The sequence below is a fragment of the Anomaloglossus baeobatrachus genome, chromosome 7 (genome assembly GCF_048569485.1).
Source record: "Anomaloglossus baeobatrachus isolate aAnoBae1 chromosome 7, aAnoBae1.hap1, whole genome shotgun sequence".
In the NCBI taxonomy this organism is placed as follows: Eukaryota; Metazoa; Chordata; class Amphibia; order Anura; family Aromobatidae; genus Anomaloglossus; species Anomaloglossus baeobatrachus.
The window spans coordinates 16,741,189-16,765,160 of NC_134359.1; the positions used below are offsets into that span (position 1 = coordinate 16,741,189).

A 23,972-nucleotide genomic window follows, 5' to 3' on the forward strand; every position below is an offset into this window, starting at 1 on the left:
TACAGTGCTATACTGGTACTATCAGGCTGATTCTATACATACAGTGCTATACTGGCACTATCAGGCTGATTCTATACATACAGTGCTATACTGGCACTATCAGGCTGAGTCTATACATACAGTGCTATACTGGTACTATCAGGCTGATTCTATACATACAGTGCTATACTGGCACTATCAGGCTGATTCTATACATACGGTGCTATACTGGCACTATCAGGCTGATTTTATACATACAGTGCTATACTGGCACTATCAGGCTGATTCTATATATACAGTGCTATACTGGCACTATCAGGCTGATTCTATACATACAGTGCTATACTAGCACTATCAGGCTGATTCTATACATACAGTGCTATACTGGCACTATCAGGCAGATTCTATACATACAGTGCTATACTGGCACTATTAGGTTGATTCTATACATACAGTGCTATACTGGCACTATCAGGCTGATTCTATACATACAGTGCTATACTGGCACTATCAGGCTGATTCTATACATACAGGGCTATACTGGCGCTATCAGGCTGATTTTATACATACAGTGCTGTACTGGCGCTATCGGGCTGATTCTATACACACAGTGCTATACTGGCACTATCAGGCTGATTCTATACATACAGTGCTATACTAGCACTATCAGGCTAATTCTATACATACAGTGCTATACTGGCAGTATCAGGCTGATTCTATATATACAGTGCTATACTGGCACTATCAGGCTGATTCCATACATACAGTGCTATACTGGCAATATCAGGCTGATTCTACACATATCTTTAGTTGTCAGCTCGGATGTATAGGTTTTGAAACACAAGCAAGTAAAGCTTGTAAAATGAGCAGCTTGTTGAGTGACAGCATCATACCCATGTGACCAGAAGGGGTGGGGCCTCAGCCAACATAGATAATACAAGGAAGCAACATGTTTCTGTTGGCTGAGGCTTTGCCCCTTCTGGTCACATGGCATCATCACAGGTCCTTCTAGTCACAACGTAAATCGATTGTATAATAGAATTAGCATAAGTAACGGGGGGGGGGGGGGATAACTATGAATACTCCCCCCAAGCTATCAGCTGCTGTCACTCAAGAAGCTGTTCATTTTACAAACTTTACTTTCTTGAATTTCAAAACTTATACATCTGAGCTGACAACTAAAGGTATGTATAGAATCAGCCTGATAGTGCCAGTATAGCACTGTATGTATAGAATCAGCCTGATAGTGCCAGTATAGCACTGTATGTATAGAATCAGCCTGATAGTGCCAGTATAGCACTGTATGTATAGAATCAGCCTGATAGTGCCAGTATAGCGCTGTATGTATAGAATCAGCCTGATAGTGCCAGTATAGCACTGTATGTATAGAATCAGCCTCATAGTGCCAGTATAGCACTGTATGTATAGAATCAGTCTGATAGTGCCAGTATAGCGCTGTATGTATAGAATCAGCCTGATAGTGCCAGTATAGCACTGTATGTATAGAATCAGCCTGATAGCGCCAGTATAGCACTGTATGTATAGAATCAGCCTGATAGTGCCAGTATAGCGCTGTATGTATAGAATCAGCCTGATAGTGCCAGTATAGCACTGTATGTATAGAATCAGCCTCATAGTGCCAGTATAGCACTGTATGTATAGAATCAGTCTGATAGTGCCAGTATAGCGCTGTATGTATAGAATCAGCCTGATAGTGCCAGTATAGCACTGTATGTATAGAATCAGCCTGATAGCGCCAGTATAGCACTGTATGTATAGAATCAGCCTGATATGGCCAGTATAGCACTGTATGTATAGAGTCAGCCTGATAGCTCCAGTATAGCACTGTATGTATAGAATCAGCCTGATAGTGCCAGTATAGCACTGTATGTATAGAATCAGTCTGATAGTGCCAGTATAGCGCTGTATGTATAGAATCAGTCTGATAGTGCCAGTACAGCACTGTATGTATAGAATCAGCCTCATAGTGCCAGTATAGCACTGTATGTATAGAATCAGTCTGATAGTGCCAGTATAGCGCTGTATGTATAGAATCAGCCTGATAGTGCCAGTATAGCACTGTATGTATAGAATCAGCCTGATAGCGCCAGTATAGCACTGTATGTATAGAATCAGCCTGATAGTGCCAGTATAGCACTGTATGTATAGAATCAGCCTGATAGCGCCAGTATAGCACTGTATGTATAGAATCAGCCTGATAGCGCTAGTATAGCACTGTATATATAGAATCAGCCTGATAGTGCCAGTATAGCACTGTATGTATAGAATCAGCCTGATAGTGCCAGTATAGCACTGTATGTATAGAATCAGCCTGATAGTGCCAGTATAGCACTGTATGTATAGAATCAGTCTGATAGTGCCAGTATAGCACTGTATGTATAGAATCAGCCTGATAGCGCTAGTATAGCACTGTATATATAGAATCAGCCTGATAGTGCCAGTATAGCACTGTATGTATAGAATCAGCCTGATAGTGCCAGTATAGTGCTGTATGTATAGAATCAGCCTCATAGTGCCAGTATAGCACTGTATGTATAGAATCAGCATGATAGTGCCAGTATAGCACTGTATGTATAGAATCAGCCTGATAGTGCCAGTATAGCACTGTATGTATAGAATCAGCCTGATAGCGCCAGTATAGCACTGTATGTATATGTCACGCTCCCCGGGTCCTCGGCTCCCCTTCCCGGGTCCTCTGTTCTGCTCCCCGGGTCCTCAGCCCCGCTCCCCGGCTCACCTGCCACGCTCCCCGCTCTCCAGCCTCCGGTGCCCGTCCTTCCCAGGCCCCCTGGTCTCCGATCCCGGCGCCCGACGGCTTCCCAGGCCCTGGCCGGCTCCCCTGCGTCCTCCTCTCAGCTTCCTTCCCTGGCTTCTGGCACCCGGGCCGCGCGCATGCGCATTAGGGCGCGCGCGCGGTCACTGACCCTTTCTTAAAGGGCCAGCGTCCATTAACAGGAAATGAGGCTAATCAGGTACAGGGTATAAAGGGGTTTATTGTCCAAGGGGGCGGGGCCTGATCTTCGTGTTTCCTAAGCTAGGAGTCAGGTCTCCTGGTGTTTTTGTGATATACTCACCTATCTCTCTTGTAGAGCCGTGCCTGCCTCGCCATCCAGTCCTGCCGTATCCTGAACCCCGAACGCTGTCCATCTGCCATCCTGACAGTCCGCACCATCCCGGATCCCTGCGGTGACTCGTCATCTCGCTCCAAAGGTTCCGGACCCCGCCTGACATCATCTCGGCTTCCGAACCTGAGCTGCGTCACCCGGACTACCACCCGTGACTCCGTGGTCCCAGGGACTTCTCCGCTATACTCGTGTGCACGGACTGTTCTGCTGTTTATAGTGTTCCAGCTACCGGACTCTTTACTACCATCTAGGAGTTCGGCCCAGTGGATCCACCTCCTGGGTCTGCCCGTCCACCTGGCCGTGACAGTAAGATCAGGCCATGGATCCCGCTGCAGCACTAGCAGCCGTACAGGAGGAACTCCAACGCCAGCGTGAGACTCAGACCCGCATGCTGCAATTTATGTCTTCTGTGGACGCCCGCCTGAACACGCTACAAGCGGCAGTCACGTCTTCAGCATCTCGGGCTTCCACTAGTCAATCCACGGATCCAGCTCCTGTGGCGACTTCTTCAGATACCACCAGACTTCGGTTGGCTTCACCACCCCGGTACGCTGGAGACCCCAAGACCTGCAGGGGATTCTTAAACCAATGCTCCCTCCATTTCACGCAGCTGCCGCATTTGTTTGCCTCCGACCAAGCCAAGGTCGCCTTCATCATGTCCCATCTAGAGGGTGAGGCACTGGCGTGGATGAACCCCTTGTGGGAGAAGGGGGATCCTGTGACCACGAACATCCAGGACTTCCTGCAGGCATTCCGTGGTACCTTTGATGAGCCCGGACGCGCCTCCGCGTCTGCTTCGTCTCTTCTCCGGTTACGTCAGGGGACTCTGACGGTGGGTCAATACGCGATCCGGTTTCGCACCCTGGCCTCAGAACTCGGGTGGAACAACGAGGCCCTAACCGCCGCCTTCTGGGAAGGACTCTCAGGGCGAATTAAAGACGAGCTGGCGGGTCGTGACGTACCGACCACCCTGGATGCCCTGATTGCCCTAGCGACTCGAGTGGACATTCGCTTTCAGGAGCGTTCCAAGGAAGTGTCCCGTGAGAGACGTCCGGTTCGGCATTCCTCTCCTCCGCAGAAACCCTCCGTACTTCAGTCATCGACAGCTGGGGCTCCCGTCCACGAGCCCATGCAGATCGACCGAGTGCGTCAGTCTGAACAACGTCGAGCAGAGCGGCTCGCCAAGGGTCTCTGCTTTTACTGCGGTGAGGGCACACACCTGCTACGCTCCTGTCCAGAAAGGCCGGGAAACTCCAAAGCCTAGGGTTGGTAGGAGAGGCCACCCTAGGTGCTGGGACTCTCTCTGACCCGGTTACATGGACAGTGCAAGTGACAACGGGAGAGACGCGGTTCACGGCTGATGCCTACCTCGATTCCAGGGCAGCAGGCAATTTCATCCAGCAGGCCACGGTGGACAAGTACCGGGTGCCTGTTATTCCACTCGACAAGCCCCTAGTGATTGCCTCGGTGGATGGGAGACCCCTCTCTGACACCATCTCCTGGATCACCAGGCCGGTCGAACTGCGTATCGGTGCCCTTCACACCGAGAACATCGCTTTCTACGTCCTCCCACACATGTCCCACCAGATCCTGCTGGGACTTCCATGGTTGCGGACACACGAACCATCAGTTACCTGGGGCACTGGCGAAATCACCCGATGGGGCTCTTCGTGTCATGAGAGGTGCCTAAAGTCCATACAACCCATCCGACGATCTCCGGTTCCAGAGAACCTACCGGGGCTGCCCTCGGCCTATTGGTCCTTTGCAGATGTCTTTGATAAAAAGGAATCCGAGGTACTGCCGCCGCATCGTCCATACAATTGTGCCATCGACCTGCTCCCAGGAACAACACCACCACGAGGACGGATATATCCTTTATCTCCAGCCGAAACAAGGGCCATGTCTGCTTACATCTCAGAGAGCCTGGCAAGGGGGTTCATTCGGAGATCCTCCTCTCCTGCTGGAGCAGGTTTCTTCTTTGTCAAGAAGAAAGAGGGCGACTTACGCCCATGCATAGACTACCGGGGTTTGAATCAAATCACCGTAAAAAACAAGTACCCTCTGCCGCTCATTCCCGAATTGTTTGACCGGCTTAGAGGAGCTCGTGTGTTCACCAAGCTGGATCTTCGGGGTGCTTACAATCTGGTACGCATCCGCTCTGGTGACGAATGGAAAACCGCGTTCAATACGCGCGATGGACATTATGAATACTGCGTGATGCCCTTCGGCCTGTGTAACGCTCCTGCCGTCTTTCAAGAACTGGTGAACGACGTGTTCCGGGACCTTCTCTACATCTGTGTGGTAGTGTATCTAGATGACATCCTTGTCTTCTCTCCGGACCTCCAAACCCACAGAGAAAACGTACAGCTGGTTCTACAAAGACTGAGAGAGAATCGTCTGTACGCAAAGTATGAGAAGTGTGTCTTTGAGCAGTCTTCTCTCCCCATTCTGGGGTACATCATCTCTGATACTGGACTGCAGATGGATCCCAAGAAGGTCTCCGCCATTCTCAACTGGCCTCCTCCTTCTGGACTGAAGGCAATCCAACGCTTCCTGGGATTCGCCAACTACTACCGCCAGTTTATCCCTCACTTCTCTGCCTTGACTGCTCCTCTCTCCGCTTTGACTAAGAAGGAGGCTAATCCAAAGGACTGGTCACCTGCGGCTGACGCCGCGTTTGGCTCTCTGAAGCGGGCTTTTGCTTCCTCTCCTGTACTCCACCGTCCGGAGTTAAACCGCCAGTTCACATTGGAGGTGGATGCCTCCTCCTCAGGAGCCGGAGCAGTGCTCATGCAAAAGTCCTCCTCCGGGAAGATGGTGACTTGCGGATTCTTCTCCAAGGGCTTCTCAGCGCCTGAACGCAACTACACCATCGGTGACCGAGAGCTCTTGGCAGTCAAACTGGCTTTGGAGGAATGGCGCTACCTCCTGGAAGGGGCAGTGTACCCCGTGATTATTTACACGGACCACAAGAACTTGGAATACCTACGGTCCGCTCAGCGTCTGAACCCACGGCAAGCCAGGTGGTCCCTATTCTTTGCCAGGTTTGATTTCCAGCTTCACTTCCGACCCGCGGACAAGAATGTACGCGCGGATGCCTTGTCCAGGTCTTTCATGCCCATGGAGCAGGAGGAAGAGACTACCCAACCCATCATTTGTCCTAGTAAAATCATTCCGGTGACCCCTGTCACCCTGGCCCAGATACCGCCCGGGAAGACCTACGTCTCCGAGGTAGACAGGAAAAAAGTGTTACACTGGGGTCATGCCTCGAAAACAGCCGGTCATGCTGGTCAGAAAAAGACATGGGGTGCGATTGTACGTCATTATTGGTGGCCATCCCTTCGCACGGACGTCGCTGCTTTTGTATCCGCCTGTTCCTCTTGTGCCAGGAACAAGACGCCCAAACACCTCCCATATGGCCATCTTCTGCCTCTGCCGATACCCTCAGTTCCGTGGCAACACATAGCAATGGACTTTATTACGGACTTGCCATTGTCCTCCGGACACACAGTCATATGGGTCGTGGTGGACCGGTTCTCTAAAATGGCCCATTTCGTCCCTATGGCTGGACTGCCCTCTGCTCAGGAACTCGCGGACGCCTATATACAACACATCTTCCGCTTGCATGGCTTTCCATTACACATCGTGTCCGACAGAGGAACTCAGTTCACCTCCCGCTTCTGGAGGGCTCTCTGTACACATCTGGGAGTGACTCTGGACTTTTCATCTGCATACCATCCTCAGTCTAATGGCCAGGTAGAGAGGGTCAATCAAATCTTGACCTCTTTCTTACGTCACTATGTTAACGCCCATCACGACGACTGGTCCGCTCTCCTTCCTTGGGCTGAATTCTCCCACAACCACCACATCAGTGAGTCGTCCTCCAGCTCTCCCTTCCATGTCGTTTACGGACTTCAGCCTTCCATCCCATTGCCTGTATCTCCTTCTTCGGATGTCCCTGCTGCAGATACAGTAGCCCGTGACTTTGCAACCATTTGGGACTCTGTCAAAGCGTCCCTTGCGCGTGCTTCCCTGCGGATGAAAAGACACGCAGACAAGAAACGTCTGGACCCTCCGTGTTTCTCTCCTGGAGATCTCGTCTGGCTTGCTTCCCAGTACGTCCGCCTGAAGATACCATCATACAAGCTGGGTCCTCGCTACATTGGGCCGTTTAAAGTCCTCAACAAGATCAATGAGGTCTCCTACAAGCTACAGCTCCCGGCCACGATGAGGATACCCAACTCATTCCACGTCTCCCTGCTCAAGCCGGTTGTCCTTGGTCCCTTCTCCGCTGCTGCCAGTCCGGCTCCTCCACCTATTGCCGATGACGACATCTATGAGGTAAGGGATATCGTGGCCATGAAGACCGTTCGAGGTCGACAGTTCTTCCTGGTGGACTGGGAAGGGTATGGTCCTGAGGATAGGTCCTGGGAGCCCAGGGAGAACGTGGGCACTCCTCTGATCCGTGCCTTCATGTCCCGGTTGCGGGGAGGGGGGCGTGGGGGGGGGGGTACTGTCACGCTCCCCGGGTCCTCGGCTCCCCTTCCCGGGTCCTCTGTTCCGCTCCCCGGGTCCTCAGCCCCGCTCCCCGGCTCACCTGCCACACTCCCCGCTCTCCAGCCTCCGGTGCCCGTCCTTCCCAGGCCCCCTGGTCTCCGATCCCGGCGCCCGACGGCTTCCCAGGCCCTGGCCGGCTCCCCTGCGTCCTCCTCTCAGCTTCCTTCCCTGGCTTCTGGCACCCGGGCCGCGCGCATGCGCATTAGGGCGCGCGCGCGGTCACTGACCCTTTCTTAAAGGGCCAGCGTCCATTAACAGGAAATGAGGCTAATCAGGTACAGGGTATAAAGGGGTTTATTGTCCAAGGGGGCGGGGCCTGATCTTCGTGTTTCCTAAGCTAGGAGTCAGGTCTCCTGGTGTTTTTGTGATATACTCACCTATCTCTCTTGTAGAGCCGTGCCTGCCTCGCCATCCAGTCCTGCCGTATCCTGAACCCCGAACGCTGTCCATCTGCCATCCTGACAGTCCGCACCATCCCGGATCCCTGCGGTGACTCGTCATCTCGCTCCAAAGGTTCCGGACCCCGCCTGACATCATCTCGGCTTCCGAACCTGAGCTGCGTCACCCGGACTACCACCCGTGACTCCGTGGTCCCAGGGACTTCTCCGCTATACTCGTGTGCACGGACTGTTCTGCTGTTTATAGTGTTCCAGCTACCGGACTCTTTACTACCATCTAGGAGTTCGGCCCAGTGGATCCACCTCCTGGGTCTGCCCGTCCACCTGGCCGTGACAGTATAGAATCAGCCTGATATGGCCAGTATAGCACTGTATGTATAGAGTCAGCCTGATAGCTCCAGTATAGCACTGTATGTATAGAATCAGCCTGATAGTGCCAGTATAGCACTGTATGTATAGAATCAGTCTGATAGTGCCAGTATAGCGCTGTATGTATAGAATCAGTCTGATAGTGCCAGTACAGCACTGTATGTATAGAATCAGCCTCATAGTGCCAGTATAGCACTGTATGTATAGAATCAGTCTGATAGTGCCAGTATAGCGCTGTATGTATAGAATCAGCCTGATAGTGCCAGTATAGCACTGTATGTATAGAATCAGCCTGATAGCGCCAGTATAGCACTGTATGTATAGAATCAGCCTGATATGGCCAGTATAGCACTGTATGTATAGAGTCAGCCTGATAGCTCCAGTATAGCACTGTATGTATAGAATCAGCCTGATAGTGCCAGTATAGCACTGTATGTATAGAATCAGTCTGATAGTGCCAGTATAGCGCTGTATGTATAGAATCAGTCTGATAGTGCCAGTACAGCACTGTATGTATAGAATCAGTCTGATAGTGCCAGTATAGCACTGGCTTTAGGTGATATAGGAAAATCCTGGTGATTGGTGCGCTTTAAAGGGGTTTCTTATCTTTTATGTCTACCTCTACAGCTACACGTTCTAGAGCAAAGCGCTTATAAGAGCTGCACTCCTAACTTAGGAGACCGGCCACCACTGATAAAGTGCAGAGGTAGCTGATAACCTGGGCAATAAGGAATAAACTATAGCATTAAAAATCCCCCTGTTCTTGAGAACAGAGAGGATATTTAATAAATAAATTGCTTGTTTTTACAAGCACTATGTAATCTTACCCCATTTAAGATGATGAAACAGCCTTCAAAGCAAACATAATATTGTCATATTGTCAGATTCTACTGCTACACGCAGCACTTAACATCGCCACATAGTGGTAAAGTAATATACCGCATCTAAACAATGATATACCGTATTCATTTCAGTCCACATAATACTGCCTAGTAATATAAGGCTGTGTGTGTGTTTTTAGGTGTTTTGTTTAAATGCAGATTTGGTGCAGATTTGTCACAAATCCTCGTGTCTGTCTTTATAGCCAAAAAAGAAGAAAACACATCAGCTCAGTCATCATGAATAAATTAGGGCATCTTGAAAGCCAAGGTGCTCGGAAAGAAGGAGGCTGGCTCCTGTGCGGTAATGAGCCAAGAAAGTACCGTAAACCAGCAGCCACAAAACTTCTGCATAAAAAAGTTTGTAATTGCTTTATTTATTCCATAGAATTATGGTATTTGAAAAGTAGACACAGGCCGGTCTATGCGTTTCAACCTGGACCATGCATAAGAGCATGCAGCTCAAAACGCGTAGATCGGCCTGTGTCTGTCTTGATGCCAGTAAAATCAGTGACAATTCTGTAATGTTGTGCGCACGTTGCTTATTTTTTCCTTGCAGATTTGGTGCAAAAAATAACCAGCAGTGCGTCAATTGTTGGGACGTTTTTTGCCCTTCCACCCATTGACTTCATTAAGAAAAATGCATGCGTTTTTTGGACAGAAGCTGCAGATTAGATGCAGAAAATTTCTGCACCTAATACTCAGCGGGCGCACATAGCCTAAGGGTATGTGAACATGATGTCTTTTTCAGAGGTGACAAGTAGTTGAAACAGCTAAAAGAAGTGACCTGACCATTGTTCACTTGGCTTCTGCTTGGAATAGATTATACCACAATGTAAAAAAAAAAAAACACCGGTGAAAGGGATAAAAAAATGATCGAAAGACGCTTGGGACAAAACAAAAGATACCGGTGTGTCCTGAAGCATCTTCCTCTGGCAAATCTTAGGGGGAACACCAGAGGTCTAAAAGATACCATGTGCAAGAACCTTTATGATACTGCAAGTTGCAGTGCCTCATATAATATACAGAATCCAAATAACGTTTCCTTACATAACTCAGATACAAGTAAAAAGGTATCAACCACTGAGGACTTCAGTTCTTTTAAACAAATTTTTTTATAACTCAGATAGTGCTGCTAAAAAGATATTGTAACGTCCTGGTGGTGGATTCACTAGGCCGTGCACCGGACTCCCCCAGTGAGGAAACCCGGAGCTAACCCCTATACAGGGACTGTCCGATCACCCCACCAGAGGGCCTAGATGCACAGTAGCCGAAACACTAGGGGTACGAGTCCTTCAGGGATTTGCAGGGAATGTCTTTGAGTTCAAAGGCACCGTGGGCAGGATGGATGGCGGGAACCGGGTTCAGGTGCCGGGTAGGAACAGCAGACTGGGTACGGGTCCAGTGAGCCATGCAGGCGGATGTACCGGGTGGAGTCGAGGATCGGTGACGGGAATAGGCTGACGGAAGATGACGGGATCCTCAGCAGACGGTCACCGGGACACTTCCTGCAGAACCGGTAGTCAGGACCAGCGGACGGAGTCTGTGGATGAGACAGTGTTAACGGAGAGACAAAGCACAAGGGGACCTGAGCACCTAGCTTAGGGAACACGTTGAACAGGCACCGCCCACCAGAAAAGGAAAATCTTATATACCCTGTGTGAGGCAAATCCCGGGATATGAAGATGAATTATGACTTCCAGTCATAATCGCTCATCACTCCCTGGCAGTGCCCCCCTCCCTTCTTGTTCTCAATGTCCAGCATCTGTGAAGGTGTTACACCTCCATGGCCATCTCCTGTGATATGGAGATGAGATGATGTGGGAACAATGGACACAGGATGACTCCCTGCCGTGACCCTGTGGTAGGAGCTGCTATCTAATTAGCAAGCTTGGAAGTATCCAGACAGAACGACTCCAGTAAAAAATGGTTCATATCTCGCAAGCCATATTTCCGATAAATATGGCAACCATAAAAATGGTGTCTCCGCATGCGGACGATGCTGGCACACCCTTTTTATGGGAGCGGGAGCTTGGGAAATACCCCAGGCGTGATATCAGCCAATGTGGAACTAGTAGACGAGTCATGAGTCCTCTCATTCTGTAGCTAAATTCATAACTGTCACAATGAGAGCATTGGCGTCCGCCTACGACGCTCCCAGGCAAAGTTATGGCCCATATTCCATGTTGTGGATTGTCCATAACTCCAGCCAGGGGTGGAGCAGTGCTCCCTCTGAGGTCACTAAGGTAGGAGGGGACCTGGATTTGCCCAGGTTGATAACCCTACTTCGGCCATTTTCCAGTGTTCTTTCGCTGGGGGTCACGTGTAGGAAACATCTGTGGGAGTTCCTGGAAACCTGGTCTACAGCGCCCCCCTGTGGCCAGACGCACAAGGTAACTGATTGAATTGCATACCTGTTTGTAAACCATGCTTTATCTGTAACTGTACTCTGACATATGTATATTCTGTAGATTCCCTATTGTATATATTGTAGTTCTAGTGTGCTTTAGGCTGATTAAATTATATAATTAATCTTGGGCTGTTCTGTTATCTCGATCTTGAATCCCACGTCTGGGTGTTCGGCTAATAGTTACCGTGAAGCGGTTGGTGGCAGCGAGTTGTGCCAAGGATTATTGTGGGGAGGCCAGTGAGATTCGGGGAGGTTTTATATATTCCGCCCGCGGAGGTCGGGGGAATATATACCCTACTCTCACTGGGGACCCTTCAATAATCGGCATAAGTAGTATAGCGGCCTCCTTGCTTATTGTCGGGCAATTCCATAATTGGCCTGACTATAAGAGGGGCGCTAGAGAGCGCGTCACGTGCTCTGTCTGTCGGTCGGGAGGTATAAAGGAGGGGTGACCCCCACTTGTTACCCCCCGATTGTGACGTACTGGTAGCCAGCGCGGGGGATTTCTGAGTGACCCCCCCGGTGGTTTGTGACACCCTGTACCTGTATCTTGTCATATCCTGTTTCCGGGATACTGGCCCTTTAAGACAAGGTGAGTGAGCGCATGCGTGAGGCTCGGGTGCCAGAGGCCAGTACAGGACGCTGTGAAGGAGATGCAGGGGAGCCAGACAGCGTGTCCTGGATCGCAGGGGGACGCCAGAGCCGGTGGGCGGGAGGCATGGAGGACGCAGAGGAGTGGGAGTGAGAGGAGCAACCGCGGGCAGAGGGACCGGGGACCGGAGTGGTGAGTGGCAGGTGGCGCCGGGGATCGGGAAGCGTGACAGATATACAAATGAGGATGAAGAGCTCTGGTAGGTCTGAAGCCTCGGTCACTCCAGCTCTATTCCCCACCCAATTAATAAATAAGAAATAACGTTTGGAACTCCATTCTATGTCTGAACTGGGTGCAAAAACCTAAAAAAACATCACTATGGGGAGATAAGGTATGCACACCAGTGACTATGTAAGGGGAATACATGTAATAGCAGAAACTGCTGTGTGAATACTGACATGAAAAACTCAATAGCTATATGTAAGAATGAAATGTGAAAAATGGAACCTGCATTACTGCCATGAATATATGAATAAAGAGAAATTTAGCTACTGAATTGATCAATGCAATAGAGCCCCAACACTACGCCAAAGTATTTCTCCACGTTGGGGTCCCTAGCTTGTGCGCGTCCTCTCATGCAGTTAAAAAAAACCTACCGTGCATGGGAAGCTGAGACCCAGGCTATATATACGATGTGGATTGGCAATAGGTGTGTATGGGGAGGGTTCACAAACGAAAAACTACGGTAGGTTTTTTTAACTGCATGAGAGGACGCGCACAAGCTAGGGACCCCAACGTAGAGAAATACTTTGGCGTAGTGTTGGGGCTCTTCTGCATTGATCAATTCAGTAGCTAAATTTGTCTTTATTCATATATTCATGGCAGTAATGCAGGTTCCATTTTTCACATTTCATTCTTACACATAGCTATTGAGTTTTTCATGTCAGTATTCACACAGCAGTTTCTGCTATTCCATGTATTCCCCTTGCATAGTCACTGGTGTGCATACCTTATCTCCCCATAGTGATGTTTTTTTAGGTTTTTGCACCCAGTTCAGACATAGAATGGAGTTCCAAACGTTATTTCTTATTTGTTAGTAGTTTTTCGTTTGTGAACCCTCCCCACACACCTATTGCCAATCCACATCGTATATATAGCCTGGGTCTCAGCTTCCCATGCACGGTAGGTTTTTTTAACTGCATGAGAGGACGCGCACAAGCTAGGGACCCCAACGTAGAGAAATACTTTGGCGTAGTGTTGGGGCTCTATTGCATTGATCAATTCAGTAGCTAAATTTCTCTTGATTCATATGTTCATGGCAGTAATGCAGATTCCATTTTTCACATTTCATTCTTGCATATAGCTATTGAGTTTTTCATGTCAGTATTCACACAGCAGTTTCTGCTATTTCATGTATTCCCCTTACATAGTCACTGGTGTGCATACCCTATTCCCCACCCAGACCTCCCTTCTCTTCCATGACAGACATATCCTTTGTCTGAAGCCACAAAGCATAGATGCTGTCAGTCAGGCAGGAGAAGGCGGCGCTATGTGGGGAATAGAGCTGGAGTGACCTCAGTATAGGAATTTCTAATTTCTCAGTATAGGAAAAATGGACTTGTCATGTAAAGGTATTGATGGACTTGTCTTTGAAAAAACTACATGTGAATATAAATAGTTTGGGGTTAAAACAAGCTGACAGATTCCCTTTAAATTTTTTTACCATTAATACTATGGATGATTTATTTTAGTACACCCCTCATGCACAGTCAGTCCTCCACCGATACCTGAGCATATTCTCATCTGATCCATCAGCTGAGCGTTATTGACCTCCACCCTGGATATTATTCTAGTTCGCCATCCGTCGGGCTGCGTGGATTAGCCGGGATCTGCTAATATCATCTAATATAACAGTTCCTCTTCAGTTCCTATTCACGACGTCGTTAACCCTTCCTTTACGAGTGAAGCCATCAGGATGCAGCCAGGTAAGGTACAGCGACTCTCCTGGCATTGCAGGGGTTAATCCTAGGCCTCCTAAAGTCACCAAGTACTCACAGGTCTTAAATGATTAAAGTCGGATTAGCAGAATCCTGTAATCTCCCCACAAAGGTACAAATTGTCTCTGGGCCTCGTTACACTGCTCTCATTATAGGGAACGCTTCCTATAGTCAAACACTCACGTCCAGGGTCTCCTTACAGGGGTCGCGGCAAACATATCCGAATCTTACATGATCGCTATGTAGCACAGGTTTAGAGGTTTCTCATTTTGGGGTAAAATAAGGAATATGTGTAAACTTGCACCGTTGCGAGGAGGGGGCCCATACTAAATAGGTGACTGTCTGTCCATCAATACCCAGGAGTGCTGCAGTCCCCCACTAGTCGTGGCCCCCTGTTAATTTAGGATCAAAATATCCTAGGATTCCATTCTATTCCAGAAATATTCCATAGGATTCAAAATAGTAAAAATAGAAAAATGCATAAACTTAGACGGTGAAAAAAATGACTCCAATATCCAAATTCCGCCTGACACCATGTCCCTTTCACTTGCCGTCCAATGATCAAACATTTCATATAGATTGCAACTGATTCTGGCTGCAGATTGTCTGATAATCCAGAATCCTGCAAGAATGGAAGATGGAGCAGAGAAACCATGGAAAAGTGCAATAATATGACATCCATGGGTTACTGGATGTGTGGAGAATAAGGGGACAAAGATAAGGATGCCCCTGTCAGTGGGTGCGGATCATGCGTGCCTCATTTTTAATGTTCCGATATTGGGAATAGATTGTTGCACCTTAACCTCCCCCCATCATGTGAAGGGTTAATGTAATATCCCTCCTGTTTCATGTGCTGATCCCAGCAAAGTCCATGGGAAGACTGAACCCTAGGCCCCAGCTCCTCTACACGCTTCTTCCCACCAGGCGCTCCAAGGTCACCCAGATACGCCTCGGATTGTGGTGGCGAGGAAGGTCGATACCGAGAGGGGAAATGAGTGCTCAGACTCCCAGCGAGGAGGCAGCTACATAAACACGGCCCCATCACTCCATCATTCTCTCAGGCTTTAGGCTAGGTTCACACTTCCGTTGTTTTAAATCCGTCAGGTCCGTCAGCAACGGATCAGTCGTTTTTAATTTGTCAACTGATGCAATGGATGTGTTTTTCACAGGATTCCTTTCACAGGAATCCTGTGAAAAAACTGATCCGTTGCGTCCGTTACATCCGCTGTGCGTCCGTTTTTTGACGGATCAGTCATGATCCGTTTGTGTTTGGGACAGCCCAGTGGTTGTGCCAAACGTGCTGGGCATGCTCAGTAGAGCATGACGGAATCCAGCACCATAGACATACATTACAAGCGTGACGGACTGCGGCGGATTCCTGCGTGGTGCGTCAATTTTGACGGCCAGAAAAACATTACATTCTGCGTTGCTCCCGCCCGGCGGTCAGTCAAAAAACGTCTGACCGCGACGCAAGGTCATCAGTCGCAATCCGCCACTAATACAAGTCTATGGGGCACAACGGAATCCGCTAAACGGATAGCGTTGTTTACCATAGCCGCGGATTGTGACTGATACATTTTAACGGAAGTGTCAACCTAGCCTTATACACTGTGAGATATTATTCAAGTCTGCAACAGTAATGATATTATTAAAGAAATTTCCAGCATGGATCCTGTATTATGGGGCAGAACATGAGCGGTGGGTGAGAGGGTGGGTATATGCTGAATCCTGCATGTGGTGGTTCGCTATACTGACTCCCCCGCCATTATCCGTCATATAAAGTACACTGAACTATTCTATAAAATGCTAACATACCAACTTCATACAGGAGGTGCCCAAAATGGTGCTACACAATGGTCAAATAACACTACCGCCATACACTGCACACCTATTATTATGTAAAGAAAATACTACCAAACAGTGCTCAAGTAACACTGAAACACATTTGTCTCAATATGATGCTTTGTAGTGCCGCCAACACCATACTGTCTAAATATTATACTGTATAGTGTCTAACTAGGAGTGCCATCAAATGCCATAGAAAATACCGCTATATGGTGCCATACAGTGCTAAAATGATACCGCTATGCAATGCTCTAATAATACCCCAATACAGTACTTGAAAAATACCGCCGTACAATGCTCAAATACTACTACCATACAGTGCTCAAATAATGTCCCTATACAAATACTTGAAATATACTGCCATACAGTAACCGAATAATACTGGCAAACAAAGTAATCTAAAAATAAAGATATAAAATATCTAGAAAACACAATTAAAATTATATCTGAGAGGATCACAAGTCCCAGGTGCCAGGATCTCCGAGGCGTCCAGAGGTATAACTGGACCCCAAAACCAAATCTGTACTGGATCCCCCCAACTGCTACTTTACATATCTTTTTTGTATTTTTCAGTCGACATCATCTTATGAGGTCTTAATTGTTACTTTACACGTCGCAGTTTGGAATTGACGACATTCACTTTACCATATACTTTACTAAAAATGGGGAAAAAATCGAAGTGCCGTGAAACAATAATAAAAAATATTATATAAAGCCAGGGAAGGAGTCTTGCGAGGATAATTTGCATATTCCCAGTGCCTTCTGGGATAAGTGAAGAGTCACCGCGAGCTCAAGGAGAACCGGGTTTTGGCCGTTACAGCCGGAAGGAAGACTTTTAGCCTGTCTTCTTCATTGTGAGCGTGAGTGAGCAAAGTGTGAGCAAAAGTAAGTGTGAGTAGAATTGTTTGTATTTAGTTGTTTAATTACTTAACATTTGTTTAGTGCTATCCCCATTAGAAAATGTGCTCCACTATTGCTAATGCGATCCAGTGTACATCTTGTCTCATGTATGCAGTCCTTGAAAAGCCGTTCGAGGGTGCATACTGTTGTTGGAGGGTGCATACTGTTGTTGGAGGGTGCATACTGTTGTTGGAGGGTGCATACTGTTGTTGGAGGGTGCATACTGTTGTTGGAGGGTGCATACTGTTGTTGGAGGGTGCATACTGTTGTTGGAGGGTGCATACTGTTGTTGGAGGGTGCATACTGTTGTTCGAGATGTGCGCAAGTTGCACATTTGGAAGCCCAGATACTGGATGTAAATGAGCAGCTGGCAACTCTGAGATGCATTAGCAATATGGAAAGGAGTCTGCTGCTCCCTGAGCAGCAGCTTGCTGGGTCAGATGTGGGGGAGGATCGTAGTAGTGAGCGGCAGGACGGTGAGGTAGGTAGCTGGGTGACAGTTAGAAAGGGGGGTAAAGGGAAAAGTGCTAGGAAGGCTAGTCCTGAACTGACACACCCCAATAGGTTTGCAAACTTGGCAGATGAGGGGGATGTCATTACAGGGGTAGCATTGCTGCAGCAAGGCATGACCTCTGAACGCCAGAGGAGTGTCTGCTCCAGTAAGGGGGGTAATAGGAGTGCAGGGCAGGCAAGACAGGTACTGGTAGTGGGGGACTCAATTATTAGGGGGACAGATAGGGCAATCTGTCACAAAGACAGGGATCGCTGAACAGTGTGTTGTCTTCCTGGCGCTCGAGTTCGGCACATCGCTGATCGGGTTGACAGATTACTGGGAGGGGCTGGGGAGGACCCAGCGGTCATTGTACACATTGGCACAAATGACAAAGTTAGAGGTAGGTGGAAGGTCCTTAAAGATGATTTCAGGGAATTAGGTTGTAAGCTTAAAGCATGGACCTCAAAGGTGGTATTTTCGGAAATACTACCTGTGCCACGAGCCACACCAGAGAGGCAAAGAGAGATCAGGGAGGTTAACAGGTGGCTCAGGAATTGGTGTAGGAAAGAGGGTTTTGGGTTCCTGGAGAATTGGGCCGACTTTTCAGTTGGCTACAGATTCTATGCTAGGGATGGGCTGCATCTTAATGGGGAGGGTGCAGCTCTGCTGGGGCAGAAAATGGCTAGAAGGTTGGAGGAGTGTTTAAACTAGGAATGGGGGGCGAGGGTATTCACTTTATAGAAGGGGAATGTAGTGCAGATAGTGACCAGGGCACAAGTAATGAAACTGGGGGTGGTACGGGGGGAAAGGTTAGGACAGTCAATACAGTAAGCAGGAATACAGGCACAGAGTCATACGTAACGTGCATGTACACTAATGCCCGAAGCCTCACAAATAAGGTGGAGGAATTAGAATTAATATTGTTGGAAGAAAATGATGATATAGTGGGGATATCAGAGACATGGCTGGATGAGAGCTATGACTGGGCTGTTAATTTACAGGGTTATAGCCTATTCAGGAATGACTGTACAAATAAGCGAGGGGGAGGTGTGTGTCTATATGTAAAATCATCCTTAAAACCCATCCTGCGTGACAACATATGTGAGGGTACTGAGAATGTAGAGTCCCTATGGGTGGAGATAAGGGGGGAGAATGAGTAATAAAATACTGATAGGGGTGTGTTATAAGACGCCGAATATTATGGAAGAGGTAGAGAATCTCCTCATAAAGCAAATTGATAAAGCAGCGAGTCTCGGAGAGGTAATTATTATGGGGGACTTTAACTATCCTGATATAAATTGGGGAACAGAAACTTGCAGTTCCAGCAAAGGAAATAGATTTTTGATAACAATGAAAGATAATTACCTTTCACAAATGGTACAGGACCCCACAAGAGGGGGAGCACTACTAGACCTTGTACTAACCAATAGGCCAGACCGCATATCAAATATACAAGTTGGGGGTTACTTGGGGAAAAGTGATCACAAAATAATAAGTTTTCATGTATTCTTTAGTAAGATGTCTAGTAGAGGGGCTACAAGGACACTAAACTTCAGGAAAGTAAATTTTAAACGGTTGAGAGATGGTCTTAGTGCAATAAACTGGGATGATGTACTAAGTAATAAAAGTACACAAAGCAAATGGGAGACTTTTATGAGCATCCTGAATAGGGCTTGTGCAGAAAATATACCCTATGGGAACAAACATGCTAGAAATAGGAGGAAACCCCTATGGCTAAATAGAGCTGTAAGGGAAGCAATAAAAGAAAAACAGAAAGCCTTAAAAGAATTAAAGAGGGTAGGTAGTGATGAGGCATTATATAATTATAGAAAATTAAATAAAATATGTAAAAAGCAAATTAAGTTAGCTAAGTTTGAGACAGAGAGACTCATTGCGAGAGAAAGTAAAAATAATCCTAAAATATTCTTTAACTACATAAACAGTAAAAAACTGAAAAGCGATAGTGTTGGCCCCCTTAAAAATAGTCTTGGTGAAATGGTGGAAGGGGATGAGGGTAAAGCCAACCTGCTGAATGACTTTTTTTCTACGGTTTTTATAGAAGAAAATGCCATGGCAGATGACATGACCAGTGATACCATAAATTCACCCTTGAATATTACCTGCTTAACCCAGCAGGAAGTACGCCGCCGCCTCGAAATCACTAAGGTTGACAAATCTCCGGGCCCGGATGGCTACACCCCAGAGTACTACAGGAATTGAGTTCTGTGATAGATAGACCATTATTTTTAATCTTCTCAGATTCCTTAATAACAGGGTCGGTACCGCAGGACTGGCGCATAGCAAATGTGGTGCCAATATTCAAAAAGGGGACAAAAACTGAGCCGGGAAATTATAGGCCGGTAAGTTTAACCTCTACGGTTGGTAAAATCCTTGAGGGTTTCTTGAGAGATGCTATACTGGAGTATCTCAAGAAAAATAACCTTATGACAGAGTATCAACATGGGTTTATAAGGGATCGATCCTGTCACACTAATTTGATCAGCTTCTATGAAGAGGTAAGTTCAAGTCTGGACCAGGGAAATGCAGTGGATGTTGTGTATATGGACTTTTCAAAAGCTTTTGATACGGTGCCACACAAAAGGTTGGTACATAAAATGAGAATAATGGGGATAGGGGAAAATATGTGTAACTGGGTTAAAAACTGGCTCAGTGATAGGAAACAAAGGGTGGTTATTAATGGTACGTACTCGGACTGGGTCTCAGTTCATAGTGGGGTACCACAGGGGTCAGTATTGGGCCCACTTCTTTTCAACATATTTATAAATGACCTTGTTGGGGGCATGCGGAGTAGAATTTCAATATTTGCAGATGATACTAAACTCTGCAGGGTAATCAATACAGAGGAGGATAATTTTATATTACAGGGAGATTTATGTAAATTGGAGGATTGGGCTGACAAGTGGCAATTGAAGTTTAATGTAGATAAATGTAAGGTCATGCACTTGGGTAGAGGAAATAACATTTATGATTATGTACTTAATTGTAGAACACTGGGTAAAACAGACACAGAAAAAGACTTGGGTGTATGGGGGGATGGTAAACTTCACTTTAGTGGCCAGTGTCAGGCAGCTGCTGCCAGGGCTAATAAAATAATGGGATGTATTAAAAGAGGTATAAGTGTTCATGAAAAAAATATAGTTCTACCTCTGTACAAGTCACTAGTGCGACCGCACTTAGAATACTATGTACAATTCTGGTCACCGATATATAAGAAGGACATAGCTGAACTGGAGAGGGTGCAGAGAAGAGCGACCAAGATTATTAGAGGAATGGGTGGGCTGCAATACCAAGACAGGAAAAACGAAGGCTTAGGGGGGATCTAATCACAATGTATAAATATATGAGGGGACAGTACAGAGACCTTTCCAAAGATCTTTTTACACCTAGGCCTGCGACTGGAACACGGGGGCATCCGCTACGTCTTGAGGAAAGAAGGTTTAATCATAATCACAGACGAGGATTCTTTACTGTACGAGCAGTGAGACTGTGGAACTCTCTGCCGCATGATGTTGTAATGAGTGATTCACTACTAACATTTAAGCAGAGCCTGGACGCATTTCTTGAAAAATTTAATATTACCAGTTATGTATAGTAGATTTTATGACAGGGTATTGATCCAGGGAACTAGTCTGATTGCCGGATGTGGACGAAGGAAGGAAATTTTTTCCCCATTGGAACTTGTTTGCCAAATTGGGGTTTTTTTGCCTTCCTCTGGATCAACATGTTAGGCTACGGGTTGAACTAGATGGACTTAGAGTCTCCCTTCAACCTTAAAAAGTATGATAGTATGTATTTGGTTTTTACAGAGCTAATTTGGCAGCAAAAATGACCTGATGACACGATTCTCTGGGTCAGTGCGAGGACGGCGACAACAAACTTTTATAGTTTTTCTTTATATTTTAGTTATTAAAAAAATCTGAACTTTGTAAAAAAAAAAGTTTGGTTTTCTGAGATCCAGGTGTGCCCCTTTACAGAGGTTCCCCTGAGTTTCAGTATTAGGGTCATCCTGCGTGCCAGTATTGGGGTCTTCTTGTTTGTCACTGGATTAGGGCCTCCATATGTCAGTATTGAGATCCCCTAGTTTTATTTACTGTGTTTGGGTCCCCCTGTGTGTCAGTATTGGGATCCCTTGGTGGTCACTTAATTAGGGTCCCCCATGTGTCAGTATTGTGAACCCCTTGGCATCAGTATAGAGGTTCCCTCGTTTTATTGTATTGAGGTCCCCCTGTGAATAAGTACTGGGGTCCCCTAGTTGTCAAAGTATTGTGCTTCCCTTGTATGTCAATATTTAGGGTCACCTATCTGTGACTGTATTGGGGTCCTCCTGGGTATCAGTATTAGGGTCCCTTGATTTTCACTGTTTTGGGCTTCCCTTGTATGTCAGTATTTGGGGTCCCCTGTCACTCTTTTGGGGTCCTCCTGTGAATCAATATTGGGCTCCTTGGTTTTTCTGTATGTGGGTCCCCCTGTGAGTCAGTATTGGGGTCCCCCTATGAGTCCTTATTGGGGTACTCCAGTGGTCACTGTATCAGACTCCCCTATGTGTCAGTATTGGGGACCCATTGGCATCAATATTAGGATTCCCTAGTTTTACTGTATTGAGGTTACCCTTTGGGTCAGTATTGGGGTGACCTATCTGTCACTATGTTGGGGTTCCCCTGTGTGTCAGTACTGGGGTCCCCTGGTTGTCTCTGTATTGACCTTCTATTGTATGTCAGTATTTAGGGTCTCCTATCTGTCACTGTATTGAGGTCCACTTTGGTGTCAGTATTGGGGTCTTCTGGTTGTTACTGTATTGGGGTCCTGCTGTGTGTCAGTATTGGGGTCACCTGTCACTGTATTGAGCTTCCCTTGTAAGTCAGTATTTGGGTTCCCCTATCTGTCACTGTATTGGGGTCCCCCTGGGTATCAGTATTGGGGCCCCCCTGGGTATCAGTATTGGGGTCCCGCTGTGTGTCAGTATTGGGGTCACCTGTCACTGTATTGAGCTTCCCTTGTATGTCAGTATTTGGGTTCCCCTATCTGTCACTGTATTGGGGTCCCCCTGGGTATCAGTATTGGGGTCCCCCTGGGTATCAGTATTGGGGTCCTCCTGTGTGTCAGTATTGGGGTCACCTGTCACTGTATTGGGCTTCCCTTGTAAGTCAGTATTTGGGTTCCCCTATCTGTCACTGTATTGGGGTCCCCCTCGGTGTCAGTATTGGGGTCCCCCTGGGTATCAGTATTGGGGTCCCCCTGGGTGTCAATATTGGGGAGCTGTGGCTGCCATCATTATTGGAGGCTGGCATAGTATGGAGGCCTTTCGCCTGTAGCCGCAGTTCTCTGATGGAAGTTTTTGCTTCCCACAAAGAATGAGGGATTAGAGGCGGAAGACAGATAAGCGCTGGCACTGGCAGCGGGATGGGCCCGGACATTGTCCTGACAAGTGCTGATAAGGTTCTTCACAGAGAAGCAGCATCATGGAGGATCTGAGCGAGTGTCCTTCATGTCAGTTCCCACATTTTCACTTCTTATAGGAAAAAAGTGCATTTGGCCTCCATGATGACTGTCGCCAGGCAACATCTGCCACAGATACGTACGTCCTATATATACAAGTATCCCAATGTCACCAGACACATACAGAGTCATAGAGAAAACTTGCGTGTCACCCATAGCAACCAATCACAGTGCAGCTTACCTTTTCAAACAGCATTATTCAAAATGAAAGCTGCGCTGTGATTGGTTGCTATGGGCGATAGACAATCATGAGGCCTGAATCCCCGCCATTACTCTGTACTACTGATAATAAAGCACAACATTCACCACGTGGTCCCCAAATTTCTGATTATGGCCCTCATTATATCGGTCTAATTGTGCAACCAATGGCGCCCTTGGTCCTGATCCGACTTCACGTTTCTAAAATGCCCAAGAGCCCAAACCAGATTCTGTATGTTAGCAATGAGTATTTCTATTCACTGACAGCAAACGGAGAGATCTGGAAATCTATCCTCTGTATAATATCTGGTATTCACTGATTGAAGAATTAATCTAGGAATTCATTCTCAGGGCTTATTCACACAGTTTTACTGCATTTTTTTCTGTCATTTTTTTTGTGTGGGTTTTTAGAGTAGCAGTAATAGAAATGAGAATCCTAAAATCCTATTCATACAGTGATTTTTTTTCCTGTGTTTTTGAGCTGCTATACTTTTTTTTCCTTTTTATTTATTTTTTTCAAGGGCAGCGTCTCAATGCTTTCAGCGTTTCTTGCTGCGTTTTTTTTATCCATTGAAATAATTGCATAAAAAAACACATTAAAAACATATGTGTATGTACACAGCGTATTTCCTAGCAACACTCTGTGTTTTTAGTGCAGGAAAAAAAATTCTGCAAAAAAGCAGTTTGTGAATA

The 23,972-nt window shown here is 47.0% G+C and overlaps 1 long non-coding RNA gene across 1 annotated transcript in view; it reads left to right on the top strand.

Annotated features, from left to right (window-relative positions):
* The first annotated feature begins 974 nt into the window (after positions 1-974).
* The window catches only part of LOC142245811 (uncharacterized), a 49,457-nt gene continuing 26,459 nt past the window's right edge, over positions 975-23,972 (top strand). Inside the window, exons 1-2 of the long non-coding RNA XR_012724795.1 lie at positions 975-1,163; positions 9,534-9,687. This is a non-coding gene — a long non-coding RNA (uncharacterized LOC142245811). The remainder of the gene's footprint in view (positions 1,164-9,533; positions 9,688-23,972) is intronic.